Raw genomic sequence first — 22,613 nt, 5'->3', positions numbered from 1 at the left:
TTCATTATAGAGATCTAGAACAAGATGAACCTGACTCCATAAATATTAGACTGTGTTTCATTGCATCATACTGACCTGGAATATTTGCCTAAAATGTAGATATCTGGATTCAATCTTAAGGAGTTAGATTCTATAGAGATAGGGCGCCATGCCAAATAAATAAATAAATAATGAATGAATGAATGAATAAATAAATAACTAAATATAGGACAGAAAGGAAAGTCATTTGTAAGATAATTAAATGACATAAACTCTATAAAGCTAGCAGTATTGAGTTCTCGGTATTTTTGCTACTCTGTTTTGAACTTTGCCCAATTCCTCCTGCATGCTTCCTCGGTGTGTTTCTTATTTGTCCTCTCGAAAGAATGCATTCAGCACTTTCACACTGTGGCACAAACAACTGACTGTGATTCCAAGTGTTACCCCTCCCAGGAGCAGAGTTTACAATGTAACAGGTTAAAGTCTAAGCTTCATTTCAATCAAAGGTGTGAAGCACTAATGCTGAAATTTGAGTTGAGTCTGGGAGGGGAGATAATTGGAAGTGGTGGTCAGGAAGTTTTATTTTAATGGATACCAAAATTTATGTTTGAAAATCTCCTCCATGTCCAGGGAGTGTTAACTCAGCATCCAGAATACATTTGCAGCTGGAAAGGGAGAACCAATGTAACAGGAATGAAATAAAATTTGAGAGTGAGTCATTTAAAAGATCATAATAGGCCCTGGCCACGTAGCTTAGTTGCTTAGAGTGTTGAACTGATATGGCAAAGGTTGGGCACATACAAGAATCACGTGAATGCAAAGATATGTGGAACAACAAATAGCTGTTTCTCTCTCTCTCTCTCTCTCTCTCTCTCTCTCTCTCTCATCATTTAATATTTTTTAAAATTTAAAATAGCATAATAAAAATAATCTTGTAGGTATGTATGGCCAGTAACCATGGGCACCATCACAGCTGCCTGACCAACACACGTTCATATTTGATCTGGACAGATCATAGAGAAAGAATGGAGCCAAAAGCTGGTGGTCCATTGCTCTTTATTCTAGCTCACACCCAGCAAGCAAGTAAAAACACACACTGGGCTCCAAAACCCACTCATTCAGCACTCACAAAACTACTGACTCATCTGAGTTTTCCTAGAATCAAAGGCTTCTACCTCACCAGTCTTATTCACCTCTGTTACCCATCTCCTTCTCCCCCACGAACTGGCTTCTCCTTCCCCATCCCGCCATTGACTGCCTCCTCCATGTGGCCTCCCTGCCTTGCCTCCATTGGCTCTTCCTCTCTACAAATAACGTAATCACTCCCCTCAGATGGCCTCCTAGCTCCACCTTTTAAAACCTTTTGGCACTAAAGCCCCTCCCCCAACACACATTAGCACAACCACGCCCCTTCCCAAGCAAGAAAGGCATTAATATTATTAGCAAGGCCACGGCCATCCACGTGGACAGTGCCATCTTTAACAAAGTGAGCATAATATATCTTATCTGCCCAACAAGGTATACTGCACTGTGATTACTGTGTGATTAATTTTGGTTTTTGCTTAAATATTTGAAATGTTTACAGATATAAGCATACTCCCCAGAACTAAAAAAAGAGGCAAAATCCTTAAAACTCAGGAAATGCAAACACACACACAACTCAACATTATTCTTGAAACATGGAGGAGGTGTGTTTGAAGCTCCTTATAAGTTTCTCAGAGTATAAATGAGTATCAAGGCCTGCATTGTCCTCCATTTTGTTTTTGCTTTTGTTGATCTTGGTGTTTAGTTGTAACACGTGTCTTAGAATGCTTGGATAGCTGTAATCAGTTGATATTTTAAAAAACTCTCTTTCCCTAAGCACTGTCTCCTGGACATGTTGCCTTTCGATTTTAGTCATTCTCTGTCTGCCTAGAACCTAACTTTAGGGTCACTGCATAGAGAGGGTGAGGTACATATTTCAAGAGAAACTGAAAGTGTGTTTTATGTTTCACTTAAAATGATACCTAATGTGGCCCTGGCCGGTTGGCTCAGCGGTAGAGTGTCGGCCTGGCGTGCGGGAGTCCTGGGTTCGATTCCCGGCCAGGGCACACAGGAGAAGCACTGATCTGCTTCTCCACTCCTCCCCCTCTCCTTCCTCTCTGTCTCTCTCTTCCCCTCCCGCAGCCGAGGCTCCATTGGAGCAAAGATGGCCCGGGCGCTGAGGATGGCTCTGTGGCCTCTGCCTCAGGTGCTGGAATGGTTCTGGATGCAACAGAGTGATGCCCCAGAGGGGCAGAGCATCGCCCCCTTGTGGGCGTGCCGGGTAGATCCTGGTTGGGCGCATGCGGGAGTCTGTCTGACTGCCTCCCCATTTCCAGCTTCGGAAAAATGAAAAAAAAAAAAAGATATCTAATGTCATTTGCAAGGTACTTTAAACCAGAAAGTAAGAGGGTGAATTAGTGAGGAGCGATGAGACTTAGGAGATCAAATTTCTAGTCTAGTTGAACGACTTTCGAAAGCTACTTCTCTAGATTGTCTTATCTTTAAAATGAGATGGTTTGCTAGCTCTCCTGTGACCCGTCTGGGTGGACCCTGCCATTCAAAATTCCATCAGGCACTCTGGCTTGAAATAAACTATAACCGATTTTGTTTTAATAGATCCCAGTTGTATTTCAAAACTGAAATATGTACTTTTCAAATGGACTGCATATTGTGTTATCGAGACTTACGGATTTGTGGTATTTTACCACTAATGGCTGTCCTTTTCAAGCCAAAATAATTATAATCTACTTATATCAAGTTTTATTTTTAGCAAAATAGAACTAGTTTAGGGAATGCCTTTTATTCAGTCTCAGAAATTCTCATAACCCTTTTTCACTTGTGCATCACCATAAACCAATCCTCATGATTGCTATTAGCTTAGAACCGGAAATGGGACCAGTTGGTGAAGACATGTGTTCATCCCCAGAACTGGAAAAAAAAAAAAATAATGCGACCTTAATCCAAATATGTCATTCTAAGCCACTGTTGCTAGGTCTTTGGATTTTTCAAGGGAAGCTAGATAGCTGATCTTTTATATAAAATTATTTTTGAGCAACGGTTATCAATTATAATATTTTGTCTCCTAGTCAATACTCTGTAACCTCTGCCCTAAAGATTTAAACGTGATCTCTTTCTGCTTGGTAGTTTGAAGTCATTTGTTTGATAGATAGATAGATAGATGCAGAATGCTCACTGTGGGCTATGATTGATACTAGTGTCTGAGAACCAGCTCGGTGCACGCATGCTATAGTTTTCTGAATAATAAAGGGTGGGAAAAGCAAATGATCAGTTTCTAAATCTCCTTTTTGTGTTTCAGACTGAGATAGATACTGTAAAGAATAGTAAAACATATAAAATATGATTTTTTTTGTTTGCCAGAAGTATGCATTTACCTGTTCAACAAATCTTTTCTGTGTCAAGCCCTTCAGCACTGGTGATAAGCAGTTAAAAACAATTTGTTTTTGCCCTTGAGGAGATTAAATTCTATGTGGAGAAGCATAAAATAAACCAGTAACTGTATTATGTAGGAGGTAGTAATATGTCCTATGAAGATTATAATGCAAGGTAGGGAAATAGCATTATGGGAAAGGTTGTTGATCCATTCCAAAAAGGGAAGTTTGAACAGAGACCTGGAGGAAGTTAGGAACTGGGCCATGGGTGTATTCAGGGAAGATCATTTCTAGGAAAAAAGTAGAGTAAGCACCAAGGACCTGGACAAACCATCTTGAAGATTCTTGTTGATAGCTCCGAGAAGAGATTTGAAAGCTTGGACAGGGCGGAGTTTGTGAGAAAAGATTGGATCTTGGGTATGTTTAAAAGGAAATATCAGCCTGACCAGGCAGTGGTGCAGCAGATAGAGCATCAGTCTGGGATGCTGAGGACCCAGGTTGGAAACCCTGAGGTTGCCAGCTTGAACATGAGCTCATTCAGCTTGAGCACAGGCTCATCACCTTACCGCGAGGTCACAAGATTGAGTGTGGGATCGGAGACATGACCCCGTGATTTCTGTTGCTGGCTTTAAGCCCAAGGTCGCTGGCTTGAGCAAGGGGTCACTGGCTCAGCTGTAGCCCCTTGGTCAAGGCACGTATGAGAAAGCAATCAATGAAAAACTAAAAGTGCTACAAGGAAGAATTAATGCTTCTCATGTCTCTCTCTTCTTGTCTGTCCCTGTCTGCTGTCTGTCTCTCTCACTTTCTCACTAAAAAAAAAAAAAAAAAAAAAAAAGGAAATAGCAGCAGTGTGTGCTAATGGTTCAGTGGGTAGTCTGAAAGAAATGAGGAGTCAAAAGTGACTTTGCAAATGAAAGAATTGAGGTTTCATGTACTGACAGGGGGACATCTACGGGAAGTACAAGTTTGTTTTGGACATCAAGATTTCTACTATGAAGATGTTAAGTTTGAGGTGCCTCTAAACATTTAAGTCTAGATGAAATGTCAAGAAGGGACTTGGACTCAGGAGAGAAGATTGAGCCAAAGATGGCACCGTGAAAAAGGAGACAGGGGGAGAACCTTGAGTAGAACAAACTTGAAATATTATGGGTGTTTGGGAATGAAGGCATTGTGCTCTGAAAAATCTGGCAACTGCTTAGTGAGCAGATGGGCTTGGGAAAGGAGGAACTGTTCAAAGCAGCAAAACCCTGATGTGCACAGAGGTGCAGAGGCTAGAGGTGAGACTAAATAGCTTAGAAAGAATCAGAAGACTTGCATCTTCCATCTTCTCCCATCTTTCCGGACAGTACTTTTCTGATACATAAGAATCAGTTCTAAAGATGATCTGTTATTGAGAGAGCTAGAAAGAGACAGAGAGGCATGGTGGAGCATTAAAGTAGAAAAGGCTAGTGCCCAAAGGCTGATGAAATGCATTCCATCAATGGGTGAGGTAAATTTTTCAGTGAGGGTCTCATAAAACCATGAAAGAAAACCCAGCTATCTTGGGGTCATTTAGGCCAGAAAGGCAGACTATATGACAATGTCTGTGACTGATACCACTCTTGTGTAAGAGTTGAGAAAAGACCCTTAGTTGGGTCTTACTTTTCTAATGATTATTTTCCCATAGATATTGTATATACTTGGCTGTGCAAGGGATGTCTTTATGTAACACACATTTGCATATGGCATTCCATTTGCATTGGAATTTCCAAGAAGGTGAAAGAATACGGGCATCCATCTAGAGAACAGCTAGTGTGTGCAAGTTTAGAATATTGATGCCTCCAGCACTTCACGGTTTTGACTTTCCCCATAAATAAGTGCTCCGTGTTAGCACTTTCTTCTGATACATGCCAGGAGCTGCTCATTCCCTGAGCAGGGGAGCCCCTTTGCAGTGATTTTAATGCAGTAGAGGTGAGTGCCTTCAGCACAGCAGAGCGGAGGGTAGGCTCTGGGTCCACACTGCCCGAGTACAGATCCCGACTCACCACTGCTTCCATAACTCATCCTTTAATCGTCTCCTCTGTAGAAACAAGATTACAATACCCCACGAGCATCAGTGTGAATTTTAAATGAATGAATGAAGCATGCAAAAAGGTTAGGATGGTTATCTGGAACAGAGTAAGCAGTCCATAAGTATGAAATATTTTTATTGTTATGCATACTATCTAAATGATGCCGTTAGGAGGAAGGCAGGTGTACGGATGCTGTCCTTAAGAACCCGGAAGGAGGAGGGAGCCAGGGAGATCATTGTACCTTAGTGGATGTTAAGTTATTCTGACTCATAGGTCACCTGTATTTCTAGACTTAAGGGTATATTTTTGAAATGACCCAAAATAGGGGCGACAATTTCAAATACCGGTGGGAGTTAGGGAGGAGAAGAAAGTAGGGGAAGCTGACCACGCATACAACAGAAGGGGACCCTGGACAACTGGAAGAGAGCGTCCCCTTCCTCCAGAAGAGGGCCGGCGGCACCAGCTTCACAGGGTCCTGGCCACGCAGGACCCTCCTGTTCTGGAATGCTGTCCCCCTAGAGCCGCATTCTCAGGTTTTTCTAGAACTTGCAAATTCAGTTATGTGAAATTACGATGGGAAATGTTTGGCGGGTAATTTTTTAAAAAGAATGTGTAAATACTGGGGTTGGTCCAAAACAAACACCTCTGCAGGTTTGATTTGATCTGTTTGTCACCTCCAGGAGAAAATGGCAATAAGAAAACGTCAACAAACAAGAAAGAATTTAATTAATTAATGCGTCATTGAATTCATGTCATTGTAAAACATTTTTATGACTCTCCTTTGAGTCAATCAGCAGGGTGTTTGGCATTGCATCCCATTCTGTGGTTCTCAGCACTGACATAAAGTTTCTGTCCTTCGATACTGTATTAAACAGCTGTTGCCCCTGACAACCATTGCTGGAGAAGGCTCCGCTGCCTGGGCCGGTTGTGGTTCTTTTTCACAACATCCCATCTGCGCCTTTTTCTCAAAGAAATTCAAAACAATGAGCTTTTAAAATTTCTAGTCTGCAGGATGCCTTAAAGACTGTAACAAGAGATTAGACGGTGTCTTGTTTTATCTTGAGGTGGGTATTTTAGAAATCTAGAAATAGCCTGAGCCAGGTGATAGATGATAGATAGATACATAGACACATAAATGCATGGATACCTAGATACATAGATAGAGTTATGTAGATACTGTTATTACAAGGAAATTCTCTTTGTATGATTTAAATGTGTATTTAAATGAATGCTCATTATTGTTACCTTGTCCTCAGACTTGGAGGTCATTCTAAAACTGTATTTCCAAGAAAATTTCTGCCTCAATCATAGCTAAGAAACAAATAATAGTCTAATATTCACTCTTTTATATTCTGGAAATTGATTCTTGTTGGAGATGGGGGTGATGAAGAGAAGAATATGGTTTAACACACCCTTGGTACCCAGTCTGACCAGCTGTCAGAGCTAAAAGGAGGAAGAGGTGAGAAAAAGTGTAGGAATACCAACCTCAGAACACTTAAGTAAGTAACAACTAAGTGTTACATGATATGTCTAAAAGAAGGCTAGGAACATTATCTTGTGCACTCTAGAAAATTCATAGCAAAGTAGATGCTGATCTTCCCAAAGGCTGAAGTTGGGTCTTGTTCATGTCAATAGTTCTTCCACCAACCTGGTCATCAAGGGGGCATCTTGAATACCCTACCACATGGCTACTCTTCCGAATTAGATCCTCCAGTGAGTTATCATGGTAGCTGCTGCCTACTGATCTCAGATCTATTGCCACCTGCTTGCAAGGAAGATTTTCAAAGTGTGTGGACTACTAAATATTATACTTATTTACAAGTAGCAGAAGATTTAATCCCCTGGCTGAAAGACTCTGAGAACTTGTCCTTAACCAAAACACCAAACTGAATGTTGGAGAAGAGAGGAGACCAGATTTTTTTTTTTTTCATTTTTATTTTTTGGATGGTCCAAAGCCAATGGGAAGTTATAGAACACAGTTTCTCTAAGCAAAATGACAGATTAACAGAGTTTGGCTGCAAAGTTCCTGGCACGTTTTGACAAATGGAGATAATCTATCTGCTCACATTCCTCTTTCTAGATGGGCCATCCCAAGTCACGTATGCTTCTAAAATTATTTTTAACTCTGCTTCTGCACAAGCCAGATCCCTCCAAACTGGAATCAAATTCATATTTACCAGCATTGTTATTGATAGATTGAGCTAAGCCTACTACCGTTTAACAAAAGGGTAAGAGATCAAATGACACTTCGCTAACTCACTCAATTTCTCCTCTATAGCAAATTACTCAGTGTTTTCCTGTCTGCAGTTTGGTGTTTTTTCTTTCCTCTTCATTTTGAAAAATAGCTTCTTGAAAAGGGTATATTCCAATGCCATGCACTACCGAACTATGTCTCACCTTGGTCTTTTCTTTTTATAATTAGCCTTTTGATTTTAGCCCTGCCACAGACTTCATTATACTGTGTGTTAGCTATTGCTGAGTTGAGAGATAAAAACTTCCTGGAAGATTCTAGAAATCAGGTAGTCCTCAACAAATTGGGAGGAAGAGTTTGGTGAGCAGAAACTGCTTAAATTATTATAAAAGAAAAGATGTGAAGAGACCAATCAGAAAAACTTCTAATTACCCTCTCAAGTCAGGTACACTATACAAAAGCCAGTAATTAATATTGAACTCTGAAGGAAAGAAAATAAAAATACAGGGGTCTTTGGGTTACAACAGTCTCAATATATGACATTTGGAGTTTATGACGCTCACTCCCATAAAAACTTAAAAAAAATATTGAGATGTGAGTGTTTCCGTTACCATTGTACTGACAGACGATGTGGGTGAACTAGTTTGATTGTGTGTGGCAGAAGAATACATAGCACAGTGTACAGTGCAGTATATTTATGTCCTTTTCCTTTTTCTGTGGCTTAGTTGTGTTTTTATGTCAGGGGTCTCAAACTTGGGCCCGCCCACCAATTTTGTGCGGCCCTCAGACTGGCCCGCAGACTAATCCATGAAGTTTGATTAGTCTGCGGGCCGCACAAAATTGGTGGGCGAGCTAGATTATGACTTTACAACTGTGTTACGATAGGTAAGCAATTTAGGCTAGGGCAGGTGTGGCCAACAGTTTTTGCCCCCAGGCCAGATTAGAAAGAAAACATTTTGGCTTTGGCCAGTTGGCTCAGTGGTAGAGCATCTGCCTGGCGTGCAGGAGTCCTGGGTTCAATTCCCAGCCAGGGCACACAGGAGAAGTGCCCATCTGCTTCTCCACCCCTCCCCCTCTCCTTCCTCTCTGTCTCTCTCTTCCCGTCCCACAGCTGAGGCTCCATTGGAGCAAAGTTTGCCCGGGCACTGAGGATGGCTCTGTGGCCTCTGCCTCAGGCACTAGAATGGCTCTGATTATGGCAGAGCGACACACCAGATGGGCAGAGCATCGCCCCCTGGTCAGCATGCCTGGTGGGTCCCGGTCGGGTGCATGCGGGAGTCTGTCTGACTGCCTCCCCATTTCCAACTTAAGAAAAATACAAAAAAAAAAAAAAAAAGAAAACATTTTTCACGGGCCAGACAAAATATTAAAATTTAAAAATGTTAAATACTAAAACGATTCGTGTAAGTAAACAAAATTTCATTATATAACTTGTTTATGAATAAATGTAAGTAATTTAGTACAACAGATTAACAAAAAAAACTAATGTGATGCATTGAGGTGCTTTACATCGCCTATTATTTTTTTAATACCTGACTCTATGCTTGTAGTAGCTATTCTTAACGCAGCCTCCAAATGTAAATCATTCAGTCTTGATCTTGTTGTATTTTTATTTAGATTCATTAAAGAAAAAGTTTGTTCACAAATATAAGTTGAGCTGAAGATTACTACATATTTCTTGGCAAGTTTTTTTTTTAATTTCCATATTTTCCATTATTCAATTGCTTATAAAAATTGCACAGATGAGTACAAAAGTTGTAAATCTTTATAATGGAATTTTTTAAAAAATAAAGAAGTATCATGAATACATTCGACCAATTATTGGAAGTTAACCCTAGAATTAGTCACACCTGGAATTCTTTTCCACATATCACTATCTTCTTAAATATCTCGGTTTCCAACAATCAAAGACGCTTCCGCTTCTGAGTAGCTGAGATTTTAACTTTCATTGTTGTACAATGGTTAGATATTGTAGTTCATGTATAACGATTTAAAAGTACCACTTATTTCATTTCCACAGTGGGTCATGTGGAGAATATTAAAAATTTAATCGTGGGCTGCATAAACTCATTACAGGGGCTGAATCCGGCTCGCGGGCAGTATGTTGGCCATGCCTGGGCTAGGGTGTGGTTTGACTAACACCAAAATTTGAATTATGTCACTGTCATAGGAACAGAACTATGTTGTAACCCAAGGACTCCCTCTACAAATAAATGTACTGAAGACCATTTTTAAAGGTTTCAGATCAATATTAATACGGTTGTATTCTAATTATTGGAGAAGACAGCAAGCTAGTAATGAGAAGTCTGTGTGTAGCTTAGCAATTAATTCCCAAAGGTGAAAGGGACTTTATCCCTTCCTGGTATTTCAGTTAATTTTTTTCAGTCTTATTAAAACAATCGACATAAAACCTTGTATATGAGTTTAAGGTATACAACATAATGATTTGGTATATGTATACCTGTATATTGTAAAATGATGACCATACAAGTTTAGTTAACAGCCATCACCTTTCCTAGTCAATTTTTTTTTGTGTGTAATGAGCACTATTAAGCTCTACTCTTCTACCATAGTAACTTTCAAATAAATGGTACAGTATTATTAACTACAGTCAGCATGCTGTACATTACATCCCTAGAACCTCTTCAACTTATAACTGGAAATGTGTACCTTTTGACTGTCTTACCCATTTCCCTGCCACCTGCCACCCACCTCTAGCAACTACCAATCTGTTCTCTGTTTCTATGAGTTCATTTTTTTAGATTCCTCATATAACTGGGATTTTACAGCGTTTGTCTTTCTCTGACTTATTTCACTGAGCATAATGCCCTCAAGGTCCATCCATGTTGTTGCAAATAGCTATTTTTCTTCCTTTTTTATGGCTTAATCATATTTTATTGTATATGTACACTGCGTCTTTATCCATTCATTCATTGTAAGATCTTGCCGGGTACTACAGACACCACAGATATTCGCTGCAATTGTCATCCCATCCCCTAACCAGAAATGCTCAACGCAGTGACTTTAGAAGTCTCTAATCAAATCCTTGGCCTATAACTGACCATTTGTCACTTGAATTGACATTTCAGCAGATAATTCCAGAACAGTATTAGTACTTTCTGGAAATATTTATCTTTAGTTAATAGAGCTTTACTTTTCTCCATTTTTCTAAGTGTTTTTTCTCTGTATTTTGCCTTTTAAATATTTTAGGGGATGGAACTGTGTATGAAGGGGGAGGGAGGGTGTTGCCTGTGAGAACTGGATCATGAATTAAACAACTTATTTGTGTGAAATGAGGTCACAAGGTTAAAGCACAATGCAGGGGAGAGCCCATGCATATTAGACAATAGGCTTGGGGTTTTCTTCATCAGGTATGCTCTCTGCAGTGAACTGAGCCTCTGCTGAATTGCTTGACTACAGATGGACTATAAAGTTTTATTATAGATGAATCTTGAAAATTTCCCATTGAAATGCCCCCTTATCTTTGCAGGATACATTTAATGCCGTGAAACTCTTAACTATTTCCTGGTGTTGTTAATGTTTTGAAGCTAAACTTCATCTTTAGATATATGTGTGATTCCCACTGAATTCTGAAACATGTTGTAACATTTTCTGACACTCACAGTGATATTTCTTGGGGTGTTTTGAAGATAAGAAAAAGTTCGGCTTTAAGGAATACAACTGAAGAAGATACAAACTATAATAAACACATGCATGTAAATGAACCGTGCGGTTAGGAGGAAATGAGGAGAGAGGGGAATTAAATACAACAAATAAACCAGAAATGTCAATGTACAAATTGGAAAAGATTGGAAGATAATAATTCCTAGCCACTGCTTTTGGGGACAAAAATTCTACTTCATATTTTAGCAAACTCAAAATATATGATCGGTTGTTTTAAACCTTTTATTTGAATTTTCAGCAACAACAAAAATAATATCCAACATTGAACTCTTAATATGTGCCAGGGCTCATGCTGTTCATGCTCATGTGGGTTATCTCATTTCACCATCACAATAACCCCATGTGTTTGATTTCAGTTATAACATTTTAATGTGTTTTTTTAAATCATATACAGAAAATTTCTCTCATGTTTACAATTTGAAATAGTTTATAAAAGTGCTAAATTGTAAGCTAAGGAAATCCAAAGGATAGAGAAGTTAATGTGGGCTATTGATATCAAGCGAGTCCTAATTGGGAACGTGAAGAATTAATAGATTAGAAAATACATTTATTATTTCTCATCGATTTTTTTCTTATCAGTGTAATATATCTTAGAGCAATATCTGAATTGCTAAGGGTAGATTTCTCCTCAGACAAATTTTCTGTAATCTTTATCAACAACAGAGTAGATAAATAATCAAAGTGTCCTAGTAACCATGCCCTGATTTTTCTATTAAAAATGGAGCACCATTCATTTATCCATGCATACGTGCATGCATACACTCTCTCCATGAAGAATTAACTGAGCACTTATCATGTGCTGAATAGGACAATTGTGAATGTTATTCCTGCTTTCAAGGTACCCAGATGACTGGCATTTAGATAGAAAGTTTTCTTTGGTTAAATTAGATCTCTGCTGATTTTGTTCAGATAATGTCAAATGATTAGTTCTAAATTTATAGTCCTTTGTGCACATCCACTTGAATGAGATTCAAGTACCCAAATGTGGAGAACAATCACTTTCCTATTTCATAGCTAAGAGCAAAGGAAACCTAGAAGCTCTTAGATGGTGGAGAGATAATAGATATTCTTGGGCCATTGCTTCATCAGCAACATTCTGGCTTGGAGCTCACTGTGCCAGTCATACTTTTCGTTTTAGATGCAGTTTTGAAAGAGATTCCCTTTTTATGACTGTCATTTCCTTTTGAAATGGTTTATTGTATTCTTTAGAATCTAGGTTACTTTTTATAACAGTGAGTCTCTGGGGAATGGGGCAGAACAAACTGCTCCCTGCCATAAAAGTGCCAACTTAGCTGGCTTCAAAGAACTCATTCTGGGCGAGTTGAGAACTTCCAATGCCAGCTTGTTGGACCCCTGAGGTACTTATTACCTACTGGGTGCAGGCAGAAAGCCCACCTGAGCATAACTCCAGCCAAATTGTGTAACGTGGTTAGATTCCAGAGACAGAGAGAAGAGTCATCCACGACTCCCACTTTGCAACAAGATTAAACATAAAAAACATCATAGTCTCAACATCTTCATTGCACTGCTGTGTCAGTGGGCTAGTTTGGGCTCGTGGGCATCTGACGTGAACAAGGCAGTTCATAGGGAGGCTCAAAGCATACTGCATAAGAAGACACGTTGGAGGTAGACAGGCAAAAGGTAGGACCCTGGCTCTGCTGCTGACCAGTTGATTCAAGGAGGTGTCTTACCCTCTCTGTATCTCTAAGTCTTCATCTGTAAAGCTGTGATCATAATACTCTTCCAGTTGCATTGTTGAATGTGCATAACAATATCTGCTTATTTAAAAATGCCTCTAGGTTATTAAACATGGTGGTGGGGGCAGCAGTAGTGAAGTATATCCAGTGAGGTAATATGTGTACCCTGAGTGAGCCACACATTAAGTAAAGCCCTTCAGCAAACGAGGCAAGCAGTCAGGAAGGAATGATTATAAAAATTGAAATACTTTATAAAAAATGCCACATGGTATTTTCATTTTTTCAGGAAAGGGGGAATTTAATATGGGCTACAGATAATTGTCTCCTAGAAGTGGCCGTTTCATCTGGGCCTCGAAAGATTCACCTCCCTAAGAAAACTGAGTCATCATAAGAGAATTTAGAATATTCCGTCCACCTTCCAGCATCCACACCCACACATCTGCCTTTCCCCTGCTGTTAGCATGTCTCCATCCAAATGTAACTCCTTCATCCTGCCCACTCAAGGGGATGACTCGAGCAAGTCGCCCTCTCGTTCCTACATCCCCAGATTTTAATTCTTTCTTGATTGCTCCCATCGAGATTACATGCATGCAGTTAGGATTTCTTCCACCTTTAGAAAAACAAAACAAAACTTTTTCCTGTTCAACAAACCCTGCTGGCCACCATGCTGCTTCTCTTTCTCCTTTGGTGGCAAAATCACTTCAGTCACCTCTCTTGTCATTTTATCGTAAAACCATGCCAGTACGCCTTCCTCTCCCACCCTGCCACCGAAACTGGATTTGTCGTGGGTGACAATGGCCTTCACATTGCTAACTCCAGTGAGCACTCCTCTGTCCTCATCTTGTGCAATGTGTTACAGCAGCATCCTGTAACCAACCCTGTTGATTATTGCAACCCTGTTGATTATTATTCCCTTCTTATTGCAGTTTCCTCCTGTGATTTTATTAACCACACTCTTTCTAGGGTTTTGTTTTGTTGTTGTTGTTGTTTTTCCTGTCTTGCTTATTTTTTTCTCAGTCTCCTTTGTGGCTTCTTTCTCTTCATCCTGAATTCTTAGTACAAGAGCCCAGCAGGACTCGGTTCTTGGAGTTCTTCCTTAGATGAGCGCATAAGTTTCATGGCTTTAAATATCATCAATATGCTGATTATACTCAAATATTTATCTCCAATCCAGATTTCTCTCCCAAACACCAGACTTTATATATCCAATTGTTTGTCCCGAACTAAAGTTCTTATCTTCTTGCCAAAATCTGTAATGTGAGAGCCCTTCCCCCTTCCCATCTCATTCAATGCCAGTTCCGTCCTTCCATTGGCTCAGGACAGGGACCTTGGGTTATAACTATCCACTCTCTTTATTTCACATCCTACATGAAACCCTGTTAGCTGGGACTTGGGAAATGTCTAAAACCTCACCATGCTTCACCACCTCTTGGTTCCACCATTCTGTAAGGAACCATTCTCTCTTACTTAAATTACTGCAAGCCTTCTGATGGGTTTCCCTCTTCACCCTTCACCCACCCCCATATTGATCCTTGTCAAATAGGAGCTAGAACAATTCTCTTCATACACACACCAGATTTTGTCATTTCTTTGCCCAAAGTCCTCAGCATAGAAATTATATTCCAAACAATAACCGACATGATTTCATATTACATAGCCCCTCTCCCACAGCCTCCCTGACCTCACCTTCTAGACATTCACCTTGCTTTTTCTGTTCTGGCCACTCTGGCTTTCTCATTGCCCTTCCAATATACCAGTCACCATCCCAGCCTTGGGCCTTTGATCCATCTGCTCTATCTACCTACATGCTCTCCCCCAGAAAGGCTCGTGACTGAGTTCTCCATCAGTCTTAAGTCTTTGCTCATGTGTCACCTTTACCAGGAGGCCTGCATTGACCATTCTATTTAAAATTGCAACCTACACGCCCCCTCCCAAGACTCTACGTGCTTCTTACCTTGCTCTACATTTTTGCCCATAGCATATAAATCATGTTACTTTCTAACATGGTATATAATTCACTAGTGTGTTATGCTTACTCTCTGGTCCCCTGGTAGAATGCATTCACAGTGAAGACAGCTGTTTCTTTCATCTTTTTTTTTTTTTTAATATGCCATAAGTGCTGAGAACCACGCACGTACAGAGTAGGCCTTCAATAAATAGGTATTGAATAAGAACATAACAAGCATTCGCAGAGACATCCCAGAAGAAAAGGTATCTAAGATTATTCGGGAATATCCAGGGTCCCAAAGACATCCAAGATGCTTTAGGCAGTGGAGCCTGGCCGAGGTTTTAGGAGGCAGAGTCCAGCTCTGTCCGTGCCTCTCTTTACCTCTCTCCTACTTTATTTTCAGGAGCCGCATGAACCTTTCTCCATGGCCTCTTTGCTTCTTTGTTCTGTCTCTGCATAATTGACTTTTCCCACTTTCTTATATTATAGCCCGTTATGGTCTCTGTGTCCCTCATTCTCCCCTCCCTTTCCGGATCATGACCTTTTCATATTCTAATATTTAGATTCCAGATTCTTAGCAAATGTACATGATTGATCTAGCCGAGAGAAGATATCCAATCAGTTATAATCAGCTCTGGCTGGCGTGGGAAAACAGTCCAGATTCAGCGGAGGCTGTGGGGAGGAGCAGTTCCCACTGAGGCTGGTTTTAGGGGGTCATCTAAATTTATTCACGCATCATCCTTTTTTTTTTTTTTTTTTGTATTTTTCTGAAGCTGGAAATGGGGAGAGACAGTCAGACAGACTCCCGCATGTGCCCAACCGGGATCCACCTGGCACGCCCACCAGGGGGCGACGCTCTGCCCACCAGGGGGCAATGCTCTGCCCCTCCGGGGCGTCGCTCTGTTGCGACCAGAGCCACTCTAGCGCCTGGGGCAGAGGCCAAGGAGCCATCCCCAGTGCCCGGGCCATCTTTGCTCCAATGGAGCCTCGCTGCGGGAGGGGAAGAGAGAGACAGAGAGGAAGGAGAGGGAGAGGGGTGGAGAAGCAGATGGGCGCTTCTCCTGTGTGCCCTGGCTGGGAATCGAACCCGGGACTTCTGCATGCGAGGCCAACGCTCTACCACTGAGCCAACCGGCCAGGACCGCATCATCCTTTTTGATATGCCGTATCTCTAGAATACATTGCGAAGGGAGAGGAGGCAGATTCAGATCATGTAGGTTCTCCTAGTTCAAGATTACTACTTTAAGAAGACGTTAAATTATTCAGGTGGGTATTTGTTACAACAGATCTTCAAATATGGTGTCCACTTAGCCTATCCAATGACCCACTTGCTTAAATTCAGGTAGGTTTGCAAATTTTAAAAATGTAGCAAAACATCAATCTTCCTTTGTCCTCATCTGATCCTACTTTTTGGATATATGTGCTTGGCTCTACATTCTGTTTTAAATTTAAATTCTGCTTCTTGAATTTCATTTACCTCATTTTTGCTCCTTTTATTTTAAAACCACGTAGCGATCACAGTGCCTTGTTTGTTGCTGAAACTCGAGGATAACAAAATAAGGAATAAGAACTAAAGTAGTATGTCAATAGGTTAATAACAGGAGTATGTCTTTTGAGTAAGACATCTCTGATATAAATAAGACACTTTATAAAAGTATCATCACTGAATAAAGCATGAACCAAAAGGGCCTATTCCTTTCTAGTATGAATGCTAAATAAACTTCCAAACACTGGCATACATATTACACAATAGCAAAGCTCCCATCTAAATAAAGAACCATCCAAATGTCTCCACATCTGTGAATTTATATATTTTGATGTGGCTTATGTCAAGAACTCTTTTTTTTAAGTCAGTTATTAACCTGATAGGTTTTAAATGACATATCTACTAAGGATGTTTTTGGTTTATTTTGAATAAGATATTACTAGTGAGAGAAGAGAGTGGAGCCCACAGAACATACTAGAGTGTTATTTAAGACATATGGAAGTAACAAATTTGGATGTGCTTTGAGCCAGAGGAGAAGTCTATTATCTCAGATACGAAGTCCCAGAGTCCCAAAGTCCCCATGATACCCATATGTGAAGAAATATAAAGATATGTGTGCCCTAGAACGTTGTTGAATTTTTAAAGGAATTTTTCAAACTCGAGAGCAGAGATTCTCTCTGTGCATGAAAGTGTGATCATGTATCAGAACCAGCCGGTACATTTGTTGATGTGCCGATGCAGTTAGACTTCCTGTAGAATAAGCATATTTAACAAGTACTAGTGTAAATGGTTGGCTCACCAAAAAGTGAGGACATTGCTGAGATGAATCAGTCTTTAAGTCATAGGACTATTATCTTAAATCCAAATTTGCTGTGTTGGTAGTATCAGATCTTTATTTTTTTTCCTCCTCTCATTGTGCAAACCATTTGTCCTTTAAAACTTATAGTTCTATAAAGATAATGTGGTTTGGAGGAAACTGTCCTTGAATTTGAAAATCAATTGAGTTTCGTTCCAGTCAGAAAATTGCCCTATTATCTGCAATTGCATAAATCCTTAGGGACTAAGAAAATAAGTTTTAGTACTTAGGGTTTTTGGTTTTGTTTTATTAAATCTTGGTGGATAGTGTGCTTTAATATTGGCTATTTTATACTTAAGTTACTAATACCCATGCTTCTACTCAAAAAGCTGATTTGGATTGGTAGGATCAGCATTAAGGCACCAGGTACGTTGGACTTATCTGCTGTCAAATCAAAGGCATTGCCTTGGTTATTTTTAGACATTGAAGCAACTTGTCTTAGACAAGCCACGCTGCAGATATTCAACGTGCAAATGCTAGAACTACAACTCAGGAGGCCGGCAACAGCTTGCAAACCTCAACTATGCACCCCACCGTTTTGAAAATTATGTTTGCTTTTCATATTTATTAGTTTGAAATCACTGACCTAATTATCCCTGGGTTAGAGGAAGAGCAAAGCTTCTGTGTCTGTTAATAACCAACAGTGCGGAGAAGGGGCTTCCACATTTTTCACCCAGATTGGTTTCACCCGATTTAGAGAACAGGGTATGGGCGGAGGTGACCAGCGAGTGACTCTATGAGTACGGAAATTGCTTCTGTCATTTGTAGGATGTAAACTCATGGATTTAGGTGACATATTTCCCTATAATCGCATTTATTTATTTATTTATTTATTTATTTATTTATTTTACCTTTTATTGTTGTTTTGTTGTTGTTTTTTTTTTTTGATCAGCACAATGTTGTTATTTCTGGTGTTAGTACTTAAACTTGATTTATTTCAAATGGGGTGGGGAGCACAGTCTCCAGTTCAGCGCTATCCTCAGGACTTAAATGGCACGTGACACACAAAAGTCCCTAGCTATTCAAAAGTGAATTATTTTTATTTCCAGTAGAGGAAACAAGAGCACTCGATTTCTGGGGAATTCTTAATAATTGAAATGAAAATGAATTATTTAGAGCTTTCCTTAACTTTCCCATTAAACAATGCTCGTAAAATAATGCTTCTCTCGTGATCCCTGGAAGGTCCCTTGTAGGTTCAAAAAAAAGCTAGAGAAGTGCCAAGCGTCCAGCGGCCCAAGCTCAGAAGGAACTCACCTTGCTTCTTGTGTTGAAACTGTGGTAAGGACAGCTCTGATTCAGGGTGTGGGGAAATACTCTACCTTTTATTGGGAGGAGCTGCCCAGGAACATTGCAAAGGGTTGAGGAGAATAATTATGGACACATTTCTGCAACATGACAGAATAATTTAAAAATGTGGCTTTGAATAATGGTGTGAGCTAGTAGATAGAGTGACTGGGGAATTGGACTCGGTGTTAAAGAGGATTTGGGTCAATTTGCCACTTCTGACATTTGGGCAAGTCACTTACCTCTTTAAGTAGTAGTTCCTTCATCTGTAAAGTAGGGATAATAACAGTGTTTGCCTCAAAGGGATTAGATAAGATAATGCTCGGGAAGCCCTTGGCTTTAAAGATGTTAGTGGCGATTTAAAACACCCCTTGCATTGGATCAGCTCGGTAGATTCTTCCTGACTCCCCCAAACAGAATAGCAATGCCATGTTTCATGATGCGTATGTGCATGCGTGAGCGGCTTCCACGCCACCCACCTCCTGGGCCTCTCCTGCCATTCACAGAAGCCCTCTCATCAAACAGTCCCGTTCTGTCTCAGCAAATGTACTAATATCTAATATCTGCCACCCTTCCACTCCAAGCCATGGTTCCAGCTTTCAGAGAGCATGCTCTCTGTTTAAATTAGAACTCACAGTGGAGTACAGCAAGCCCTCGCTTAGCATTATGGGTAGGTTCTGTAACTTGAAGCGAAGCGACATACACAGAAATAACTTGAACCAGGGCCTAGGAGTCAAAGGATTCCAGGAGAGTTTGGGCAGAAGATGGGAGCTTTGGAAGAAGAAGAAATGTAACAGAAGATGTGGCTACAAGGTACATAGAAGCCCCAATTTGGGGCTTTTAATGCCTAAGGATTTGCATTTAATTCCAGGCCTATTGAGAAGGCCATCAAGGAAGTCTCCATATTTTTGTTTTTCATCCTGTTTTTGTTTATTTTTTTAGGCATAGAAATAGCATCAGCAACCCAATTTTAAAATAAGAAATAATAGCAGCATGGATAGCATAGATAAAAAGGGGAAACCTGAGGTAATTGATGGGTCTGATGAAGAATATAAATAAAAGATGCAGAGAGCTCGCCTGACCTGTGGTGGCGCAGTGGACAAAGCATTGACCTGGAATGCTGACTTCGCTGGTTCAAAACCCTGGGCTTGCCTGGTCAAGGCACATGTGGGAGTTGATGCTTCCTGCTCCTCCCTTCTCTCTCCTTCTCTCTCCTCTCTAAAATGAATAAATAAAGTCTTAAAAATTAAAAAAAAAAACAGATGCAGAGAGCTAATGCCAAGGTAGAATATTCTTGGTCCTAATAAGACTAACTATTCACACAAAACTGACATGGATACAAATACATATCCGCAGAAAACCTTTAGACCTAGCCCCATTTCTCCATTCTCTGGTATCACTGCAAAGGTGATAGACTAATAAAGAGAAGTAGCATCAGAAATATCACCTCCTGTCCCATGTCAGAGAGGCAGGACTGGAAAAAGGTATTTTACTTTTGGAGCCTATAAAACCTCTGTTCAGAAGAAACGTTGTTCTTTTCCCTCCGGACTGGGCTAGAGACCAGACGTTCCATGCCTGACTCCCATACCGAGCTAAATTGACTTTCTCTGTAAAAATCTCCAAATAATTTGCTATCCATGGGCAACAGCATTCACACCACCTGGGAATTCATTAGAACTGCAGAATCCACCTACTTAACCAGAGTGTGCATTTTCAAAGGATTTCCAGGTTATTTCTATACACATTAAACATGAGAAGCATCAATCTACCCTTTCAGCCAAACACTGTCTGCCTCTTCTTCATTAGTTCAGGCTTAGGGCTCAGGCACATGGAAAATACATCACTGGGTAGAAGGGATGACCCAAGCTAGTTTATAAGATTCTAAATTTAAGGCAACATCTAATACAGAAGGGCTCTATAAGTAGCAGCTGTAATTATTGCTGTTTGGCTATTTTTGTTTAAATTTTTAATGGGTTTATCTTACTTGCTTAATTACTTCATCTCTCCAGACATAAGAAAGAAAGATTAAGAAATGTGCAGGCCCAGCCACCAGATCACCCTGCTTCCGTACAGAGCCAACAAGTACTAGCATTGCATTGAAATTCAAATTAAGAAATGATCTTTAAAGCACAAAATCTGACATTTTACTTGATCTTGATTGATTTCCTATTCTCTTACATCATAGGACCTGATTTTGGAAAGAGTAATAACATAAAAAAAAAAAAAAAAATAGGTCATCTTTGGTGTGGGCCGAATGCTGGGCTATTCCTTGATGGTGTCCTTACCAGGATGCCACTAGGTAATCAAGTCTGACTTACCTTAGGCTGATTATCTTGAGCGGCTCGAGGTCTGGAAATGATTTGACAGCACCAAAATTGTGTCTAGCAGTCCATCTAAAGAGCAGAGTGAAGAATAAGATGCAATTAAGGAGTCAGGGCAATCACCCAGTGTCTTTGGAGCATTTTCTCTGCAGATTTACAGAGTTGTGTTTGATGAGTGTGTCTCTCTTGCTCTCGAAAACTCCCTGCAACTTGAATGGGCCGTTGAGTGTACTCAACCTCGTACCTTTGCATGGCATCCGGGCCTCTGCCTGGAGCGCAATGGGTCTGACTGTGGCTGAGAGACTCCTGAGTGGTCATCGAAGGAGCCATGGAAATGCTTGCCTTCTTCCATTCACTGGTGCTGCTTCTCTCAAAGGCTTGTCTGCCTTGCTCCATTAAAAGGCAATTTGGTCTCTGTGGTTTGCAAATGTTTTTCTTCTCACCTAGAAACTTTTCTAGAGGAAAATAAAATTAATCCCCTAAAGAAGCAAGATATCATTCTGGGGAACAGGGAGCCATCTCGAGGGCTTACCTGGCTTTTCGGAGGACAGTAACTAACTCAGCCTAAAATGTGTGACCTACTCCCAGCCTCTTTTGAACTACACCTGGGTGGGCATCTTTTATATTCTTAAAAAAATAGTATCTGGTCAAATAGGGTTGGGAAATTCCAGGAGGAAGTAAAATGAAACATATTGTTTATTGGGGCATTTCCTAAACTTTGTTAAATATTTGTGACTATCAGAGGTGGCCAAAATGTGCCTTGACTCTCAAGTATATGAATTATAGACGCGTTATGCATGAAACACATTGAATAAGATTAATGTTCCTTAAAATATAAATTGACTTTTACTAGTAGTTACTTAAAAACTGATAATGTAACCACATTAAATTTTAAATACTAATCGGGCAGTAATATGCTAATTTTTTTACAATGAGATGTTCAATTCAAAAATGTTCTTAAAGTGATGTGATAGACATATAAAGGGCAGATAATTTAAGATAAGATAGTTCCTAAAAAGTTATAACCATCCACAACTAGTGTGAATTATCCCAATTACAGTAGCCCATAATTCTCCATTGTCACCAGTGAGTTGTGATGACTGAGAATTAACAAGTTAAAGCAACTACTGTGTTATTTTACAACTATTGCTATGTTAGATACAATAGGAAATAGAAATAGGTAACTACCCTAGACCCCTGATGGCAAACCTTTTTATAAAACCCACCCACTTTTGCAGTACTGGTCAACCTGGTCCCTCCCGCCCACTAGTGGGCATTCCAACTTTCATGGTGGGCAGTAGCAGAGCAACCAAATGATGCCACGATTGGCCCACCATGAAAGCTGGAACACCCATTAGTGGGCGGGAGGGACCAGGTTGACCAGCACTGCAAAAGTGGGCGGTTTTTATAAAAAGGTTCACCATCAAGGCCCTAGACAGTAGTCGGCAAACTCATTAGTCAACAGAGCCAAATATCAACAATACAATTGAAATTTCTTTTGAGAGCCAAGTTTTTTACTCTTAAACTATATAGGTAGGTACATTCCTTATAGAGGTAGCGCCCGCACGTGGTATTTTGTGGAAGAGCCACACTCAAGGGGCCAAAGAGCCACATGTGGTTCGTGAGCCTCAGTTTCCAGACCAGGGCTCTAGACCATTCAACAGGTCAGGTGAGGGACTCAATTTAAATAAGTAACAAGAAAA

General features: G+C 40.3%; 1 protein-coding gene and 1 non-coding gene across 4 annotated transcripts in view; one reads left to right on the top strand and one right to left on the bottom strand.

Moving 5' to 3' along the window:
* Nucleotides 1-22,613, top strand: part of GABRB2 (gamma-aminobutyric acid type A receptor subunit beta2) — a 213,522-nt gene that overhangs the window by 145,133 nt on the left and 45,776 nt on the right. The window lies entirely within an intron of this gene.
* On the bottom strand, nucleotides 16,030-16,105 carry TRNAA-CGC (transfer RNA alanine (anticodon CGC)). The gene has a single exon. It is a non-coding gene; the product is annotated as a tRNA-Ala (tRNA).

Source organism: Saccopteryx leptura, chromosome 6, assembly GCF_036850995.1.
Source record: "Saccopteryx leptura isolate mSacLep1 chromosome 6, mSacLep1_pri_phased_curated, whole genome shotgun sequence".
In the NCBI taxonomy this organism is placed as follows: domain Eukaryota; kingdom Metazoa; phylum Chordata; class Mammalia; order Chiroptera; family Emballonuridae; genus Saccopteryx; species Saccopteryx leptura.
The sequence above is the reverse complement of the archived record's forward strand: the minus strand, read 5'-3'. Positions and strand labels throughout refer to the sequence as shown.